Below are 8,728 nucleotides of genomic sequence, written 5' to 3'. Positions count from 1 at the left end.
ACGATCTTTTGCCTATAGAGAACTTTCTTCTTTTGCAAACCATTTAGATGTTACAAACCGTAAAAACTAGAGTATTTGTGTCTTTTTAACCGGTTCATATTTTAGTGTAATCACCTTCTTTGAATATCTTATAGAATATCATATTTAATGGATTTATTTTAGGGACAATCTTCTTTTTAAAAATTTCATTCGGTTTTCATAACTGATTTCATCTCTCTCCAACCATCTTCATCCTAAACGTTTTGTTTCTCATATGAAACCATATCAATCATTAGTTTTCATATGAAATATAATTGTTTTTGTAACCTTAGTTTCACACAATGTTATTTCACTAATGAAATAATATATTACTTTTTAGAGTAAATTACGTTTTTCGTCTCTGTGGTTTGTTACACATTTTAGATTTCGTCCTTATGGTTTTGAAATTGTGGTTTTAGTTCTTATGCTTTGAATTTATTTCTATTTTTGTCCCTAAGGTTAAATATTACTTTTAAGCATGAGAGACTATAATAGAATTGAATTGTAAAGCACAGGAACAAAAAAAAGCAATAAAGTTTTTATCATGAAAGATTATTTGATAAACCAAACGAACCTGATATATTTTGGACGTAGGGTCTAAGCTTAGGAGTGTAAAATCACATAGAACTGACCTCTACCCTAAAGAATAAAATGTTATGTTTGCATGAAAAGGTTAATTATACTTTGTATTATTAACACTTGCTAAGATACTATTTTGGGATCACTTAATTTCTTTTGATAACCTGCAACTCGGCTCGACTAGTTAACATCTTGTCCCGTGTACTAAACGTATTTTATAAATTGCCACCACTCGACAATTCAAGTAAGGTCGTCGCATGGCCCACACAACCCCAATCAAGAAACTCATACCTTAGAGAGAAAATACCTTATGCTGCTACTAGTGGTGCAAACGAGTTAAACTATTAATGAATTACTAACTCGAGTTCGAATAACCTACTACTCGACTGAGCTTGACTCGTTTACAACCCTAAAACATGTGGAAGTGTTTTAGTTTGACAGTTAGAGCAAGGTTTTGCATGTTCATTTTGTGTGGCCCATGGCTTGTTGCTCATAAGAGGTGATTTTGCTTTTGAACTGCAGTTTCCATCTTCAACATTTGAAGAGCCAGGTTTTTCAGTTAAAAACTGCTCCTAAACACATCATTTACAGTGTCAAGAACCCTAAAATCAACTTCATTATTCATATCATTAGACATCTAATCCAATCGAGCATTTTACCTGAATTTTGACTTGCATTAGCTTGTGACATGCATAATGCCAAACTAAGATTCAATTCATCAGCATTTAAACTTGGCTGCAACGCGTGGAATGCTAACATGGGATTTCCCAGTTATCAACAAAAGATGAGTTCATGTTGATGGTGAATGATGTACAAGTATCCAAAAGTTTTAGTCAGGGTCACCTGTTCATGCCTTATACACCTCCTCGGATAAATTTGTTAGAACTTTGAGTGCTGTGTGAAACCAAGATAATATCCGATCCGAGATAGTTGACAATAACTTCACTCAAAGCTTATTTGTGAAATTGTGATGGAAGACATTGCGGAATTCTAGTCTAGAGGGTGTATAGTTGTCTACAAAACTATCATCTAGATCCATCTGAGCGTTACCGATCCAAGACAATCTCATTTTCTTATCCATTTACAATAATCCAAACAAGAAGGTTGTATTAGAATTTAGGGAAAAAATGAATGATGCACCAAACATTCATTTTTTACATCAGCCAACTAAATGTAGCACAAACTAAAATAGAGGAAAGTAGCCTTGTATTTTAGTGCTTGATGTACAATGGTTTAGAAATAGAGTCGTTCCTACGCTACAACAAAATCAGGTTTATAGGACGCTCTCAATTTTTAAGGGTTCTAATAGACCTCTTTATAGGACTTAGGTTATAGGACCAAAAAATAAAGTGTCCTATCTAAAGGCGTTGTAATAAGTTTGTATGACATTTTTTGGCGTCTTAATAAGTTTTTTAGGACACTTTTAATATAAAACGTCTCATTAGCAATTTTATAGGACACTATTTGAAAAACTATCCTATAAAAGCAAGTGTCTTATAAAAAATTGAGTTTATAGGACACTTTCTCAAAAGTGTTCTATAAAGTTGTTAATGCGCCTCTTTGTATTAAAAATGTTCTAACAAACTTCTTAAGACGTCCAAAAGGTCATATAAACTTATTACAACGCATTTAGATAGAACATTTTATATTTTGGTCCTATAAATTAAGTCATATAAAACGGTTTATTAGACGCTTAGAGATTGGGGGCGTTCTATAAACTCAATTTTGTCGTAGTGCTAGTTAGCATCTGCTGCAAGACATTATGTGCTACCCCCAAATGTTATATGAATGTCATGTTTTAATGACCATAAAAAGTCGATAGCAAGTTTTGAGATTAAGGGACTGTTTACCACGGTAAGTGTTTACCCGTGAACTGGGTTTCAAAATAAATACAGTTCGTAGAGTGAAGAACTAAATATGCAGAAATTGTAGTTTGTATGTTTCATGGATGCAAAAAATAATCCCTAGACAATATCGTAGGAACAATGTTCAACCACGATATGGTATTGCAACAAAAAGAATAGACCAAGGAGGTGGGAGATCAAAAAACACACAACATAAGTTCATCCCAAATGAAACGCGAACAACAACTCATACAAGTAATAGAACAACGCCAGTTGTTATCAAACTTAAAACAACCCCCCAAAAAATACCATATGGCCAGATTCACGAGCTCAGTAACAACAAATGCTCAAAAAACAAAATCCATATAAAAATGGAAGAATCATCAATAATTAGCAAGCACAAAATAAACCAGAGACAAGGATTAACTGGCTCTGAAATGTGAAACCAAGAGTGAAATCGAACCCAGACTGAAAAAAAACAACCAAGTCTTTTAACAACTAACTTAAAGTTCCAAAAAACACCCTGAGAAAGAGGAAAGACCTCTGCAACATGTACTTTTTTTCATGAGTGTAGAAGAGAAGTCAAAGCATAGCAACAAGATATGACCACTAACACGCTTATGGCATTGAATAGGAATATACCTTATACGTTTTATCGTTCGACATAGATCATAGGCATCCTTTGATTTGCCTTGATGTTGTGTCTTACTATGCAATAAGCTATCTTTGGCACATATACATCCTAAAACCAAGCTGAGATAAAGCTGCTCTTCGTCTGGCGTTGAAAAGAATTGGTGTTTGAATGAAATTACATTGGGATGACCTGCAAAACTCAAAATTTAAATGGGTAACATACATGCAACAAGTCCTAATAAATACAACATATCCTTCCCTTTCAAGAACATTATCACCTCCATACTACAACCTATCTCACCTTGTAGAAGTTTATAACTGTACTAAGTGTGCTAATTTAGAAGGGGTTAAAGCAAATAAACCTCTTTGTACTCTTCTTCGTTGTCTGAAAGTGTTTTCAATTTCGGAGTCAAGTTGAAAAAATTCTCTCTTGGCATGCACTGATTATTATCATTGTTGTTGTTGTTGTTGTTATTATTATTATTATTATTATTATTTTCAAAAAGATGGTAGAAAAATCATCTTTTACAAACTTTACTTTTTAAAAACGAAAAACTTTAGTTTGCCATCCCTAGACCCCGATAATGACGCCAAAAACTTGTCGTGTTATTTCATGCAACCCTTAAATATCGACGCAAAATACACATTGGCGCAAGTATACGCCTTAATTTACTATCGTATTGTAACAAGTAATAATGGTACAAGTATCGAACATTGTTATTCACAGAGATGACTTGTAAAGTCTTTCAAAAATTTCGGTCCTTAAAAACTAATTTCAGATGGCGAATTCGAAGTAATCTTTTGGTTGGTTGGTGATTTATCAACTATAGAAAAATCAATTACAAAAAGAAGCAAAGAGTGTAAAGACCCGTTAAGATAAAACACGTGATTCGGTAAAAAGATATTATAGCAGAAAAATTGTTATCTCAAAATTAATATTTAAAGTAACTTATTGAAAGCTAATACATTTTCATACAAATAACTAGTTGTCAATTAATTAAATATAATCTTCAATGAAATATTAATATTCTGATTTAAATAACTTGAGACTAGACTGCTATATTCGAAACTTTTTTTTTACCTTTCATCGGTTTAAATCTTAATTTTACTTTATACCTCAAACTAAGGTTGTTAGCCTATCATTGATATGATTCTTTATGTAAACGATGTAACAACTTTAATATAAATAACGGAAATGGAAAAATGCATAAAGTAAATTGCACGTGTTAAAGTCTAGAAAAGAAAACTTGTTGCGCAAGTAATTAATCATTAAATAAATTACGGACAATAAATGATACTGAAATGTAAATGACAATAAATTAAAGCAAGAAATGTAAATGACAATAAATTAAAGCAAGAAATAACTTCAAGTTACGGAATTTAAATTACAACTTTTCGGCCTTGTAGAATAAGATGCAAAAATGAAAACTAAGAAACCAAATGTATAAAGAAAACTAGGAAGGAAACCTGAGAGAGAAAATACTTGCAAAAGGAAAACTCTCTCTAAAAGTCAACCACCGGCTAAGACATTAGGAGAATATGTCTCGGATGATATGACTAATGCCAACTTAAGTAACCTATTTATAGTAGCAAATGTGGGCTCATGGCCCATGGTCAACAAAAAGAAGTCCAAATGTAATTAAATTACAAACCCAAATGTTTAAAAGTAAGCCCATGAAAAGACTTTAAAGTTGGCTCAAGTTGTAAGCCCAAAATGTGAGTCCTAGTTCCAATAAAAAGCCTTCAAGTTCCGGCCCAAAAAGTATGAAGTCCACCGTCTGATCCTGCAGGAACATATAGGATTAGCATAACAGTTATGATTTTGACCAATTTATTGCACAAATCTTATGCCAAAACCAATTCGTATACCAAACTCTTAAAAACTAGTAAAATACAAGATAAATAATAAAAGGACTCAATGAGACAAACTAAAATGAACTAAAAGGATGAGAATAATGATGAAAATATGGTTAACAAATTAACTTTATCAGATAACATGCATGCAACAAGTCCTAATAAATACAACATATCCTTCCCTTTCAAGAACATTATCACCTGCACACTACAACCTATCTCATCTTGTAAAAGTTTATAACCTTACTGAGTGTGCTAATTTAGGAGGTGAAAAGATGAAAAATGTAGCTCAATATCAATTAGTAGAATTGCCAAAAATATTTTTATCTGAAAGGAACTATTTAACCCTCTTGGGTTCTTTAAATTGCAGCTGCAATGCCTATGCCTCATACTTAATATACAATTGAGCTTTAAAGATGCTCATGTTTTATTAGTGAATCCTCAACCATTTTGAGCTTGGAGGTGATATTTCCAAATTCCAAAATGTTTTCAAAACAAAACAAAAACGACACGAGCCTAGCCAACAATTGGTAACAAATAAAAGGTAAGAAACAAACAAAAAGCAAACTGCTAGGATACAAGTGAAGCATAGTTTCAGATTTCCCATATTAAAGCTTCTTTTGTCTCACTCTCACATGTTACTTGAGAACATGAATATAAAAATGGATTCTTCCACAAATAAGGGGATGGATCGGCTATAAAAGAGCATTAGAAGTTATGAAGTGAAGATCCTTTGCTTTAAAGATTAGAAGAGATCCAACCACTCGCATAGAACAATTGCATATTTTTCATTAGTTCTTAAACAAAGTATGAACTGTTGTCTATGAACCAAAAGGGCATATGGCATAGCAGTATTCAGGCCTTGGCTTCCTAGGAGGCTAGGGGTTCAAACCTCAAAAAGACGGGGAGGGTGTACGAGTTCATTTGTCAAAATATTATATACTCGAAAAGAATTGTTGTTCAAGCTTAAATTATCCTAAAAGTTCAATTAATTGGTTTTGGGAACTTCAAAGCTAGCAGAAAATAAGATATTCCCGCTACATATAGGATTAGCAACTTGTAGACATTACACATAGGAACCTACAAATACAAACTGCATTATACACTTACCAAGCATTGGTATCTCCAGAAAATCATAATAAACATTTGAGGCTATGAAAGATGACTCTTGGGTATCTTCAACCAACAACATCTTATTGTGAGTAACTTTTTTCATTAATCATATCTACATGAACATAAGTAATGAGACGTGCAAAATATTTAATCTCATCTGCAAGAATTCCATTTATACAATTCTCACATATTCTTATAAGCCAATTAAGTCAGTAAGTTGATAATCTATCAGAGTACCTGTCCAAGAATTGACACTCCATACCAAAATTTGTAAAAAGATGGAAAATTTTGAACATAGTTATGTAGTCTGCATGTTTCAATTGAAAAACAAAAAATAAGCTTATAAAAAATAGCTTTAAAATAACACTAAAACAAAAGTCCGCAGAGATAATTTGCAATTATTAGACAGAATTTAGGGATGCCGATTGGGGCATGGGATGTGGGGGGCTAGAAATCAGGATATGGTGTTGTTTATAACTTGTACATTTAGCATAACAATTTGCACCTATTAAAAGTTCAAGATAAACTATAAGTGCTCTATTTTAAAGGAGTACATATAAGCAAAGAAATCCATAGATTCAAGCTTTAGAGCAAGAAGGTCAACAAATCAAGCATTTTGAACGGCCTTTTTCAAGAAGGCCAATAGTTATCCTGCCTTAGCTCCATACCTTCAACTTGCTGAGTTAGGCCTTATAGGGGGTTTTATGGCAGGTGGTTGTTGTTTGAACCTTGAGACATTTTTCTCAAGTGCAGTTTTCTCTTGTGTTAGCTTGTCAATTTCTTCCTCATAAACTGTTCTTTCAGGATCAATGGTAAATCCTTGAGGGTTTGCAAGGCCGTCATAGTCTTTTTGAGGCCCGAGGGACGACTCTAGTACCCATGTATTAAAACTATAGATCGTTTGAAATGAATAACAAACAAAATAGATATAAATTTTTATATCATATTAAAAATCTTACAGATTAAAACAATAAAGATGTTTAAAACGATATAGTGAGAAGAATATCAAAAAGTTGTTTTTGTTTTTAATCAACAAAAGTTGAAATAAGATAGCCACTTTGATTTTAAAAGAAATTAGGTAGGAACTCATTGAGATGGGTCCACAGGTTATGCTATGTAAATCCGGGCCCAAGCGTAAGTAAAATTGGGCCGAAAAAATTTGGAGCCTTAATCAAAAACCATGTTTTAACATGCTAATGAACCGTCCTGAGGGTTACTATGGTTGTGAATAGGTTTTCTACGATGAATGTTTTTTAGAATATACTTCTGACCTTCCGTAAAGTTTTCGTTAGCAAATTCCATCTTTCAAGATCAATATTCTTGTAAAACACAATTATCCGAGATTATAACTCCAAATTTGATTTCTAGAGGCAAGTCATTTGGTATCTTCAATGCAAAAACATCATGAAGACCCCAATAAATATCAATTATGAATCGACTAATAACAATCAAAACATAAATGTATCAAATCGATCTAACAAGATAATACTTAAGTCGAGAAGTAAATAAGCAATAATAACATAACTTACATAACATAGGCATTGAGCCATCTCATGAAGCTTGAAAAGTTGTGCTTGAAAAAGGTTGGTAGCAAGAGGCGAGCAAACTCATAAGGATTCCACACGAAGAAGTTGTTCTGATGGCGACTTGAGCTCCATGAATGAGACTATTTTGTATGTAGCAGAGTCATCAACTATATCGTACGTCTTCAGAAGAAAAGGTGTTGTCCAAATCCACCTCCATCATCAAGGTTTTACAGAGTTCAGTCCATTGAAAAAGCCGAAATTGAGTTATGGTCGTTCAGATTGAGTGTTCTCAAAAACCCCAAAAATTAGAGTGGAGGTAGTTAGAGGAGCCACAGACGGTTTAACTCTATATACATATTTGTTTCTAAACAACATCGTGCTTGTTCATTATGTGCACATTAACCCCTAAATGTTTTGACAATTTACAGTATGACCCTTTTCGTTTTAGTTAACAAATTAATCCCAAAATATAAAAATGTAACAATTATAATCCCAAAATATACAACATGTAACAGTTCCATGTGTTATGCCACGATGCTTGTTCGTCTATGTGAACAGTTTCCGTTTCTTAAATCGCTAACCATAAAAGAGAGGCTACATGCCGCCATGTTTGATCTAATTCCGGAGGATTGGGGTGGTTCTGTCACCTCATGGGTTCGAGAAATCATGAGTTCTTTGAATGGCTTGAAAGCTATCACTTTTCGGTGTATGATATTTCATGATTCGGATAATGATTTACTGGCCCGAACCCATGGTCAAGAACTTAGAGTTCTGAAGATCGATGGGTGCTTTGGATTTTCGATGGATGGACTATTGCAAACCGAAAAGTTATGTAATAATCTGAAAATTAACGTTGTATCTTCAACAATGCATCATTGATGATAAAGATGGGGAATGTAATAAGCTTTGCATAACACAATATTAGAATCATTAAACTTTTACAAGACGAATCTTGATAAATTTGGCTTTAAAGATCTCCAACTTATTTAAAAAAAACTGCAAGGATTCTTTAGTATATGTGAATATCAGTGTATGTGATATTACAGACCTTGATCATTTCTTTAGCGATGCAGTGAAGTTAGAAGAATTTGGTGGTTGTAGAATCATCTATCGTTTGCAGAAACATTTTTAGTGTTTGAATGAAAAAAAAAGAATGTTTAT

The 8,728-nt window shown here is 33.0% G+C and overlaps 1 pseudogene; it reads right to left on the bottom strand.

The window, feature by feature from the left end:
- Positions 1-1,152: 1,152 nt before the first annotated feature.
- Positions 1,153-8,219, bottom strand: LOC112525100 (annotated as a pseudogene).
- Between the last annotated feature and the right edge of the window lie 509 nt (positions 8,220-8,728).

The sequence above is a fragment of the Cynara cardunculus genome, assembly GCF_001531365.2.
Source record: "Cynara cardunculus var. scolymus isolate 2C chromosome LG 1, CcrdV1, whole genome shotgun sequence".
Classification (NCBI taxonomy): Eukaryota; Viridiplantae; Streptophyta; class Magnoliopsida; order Asterales; family Asteraceae; genus Cynara; species Cynara cardunculus.
This window is presented reverse-complemented; position numbering and strand designations above follow the sequence as displayed.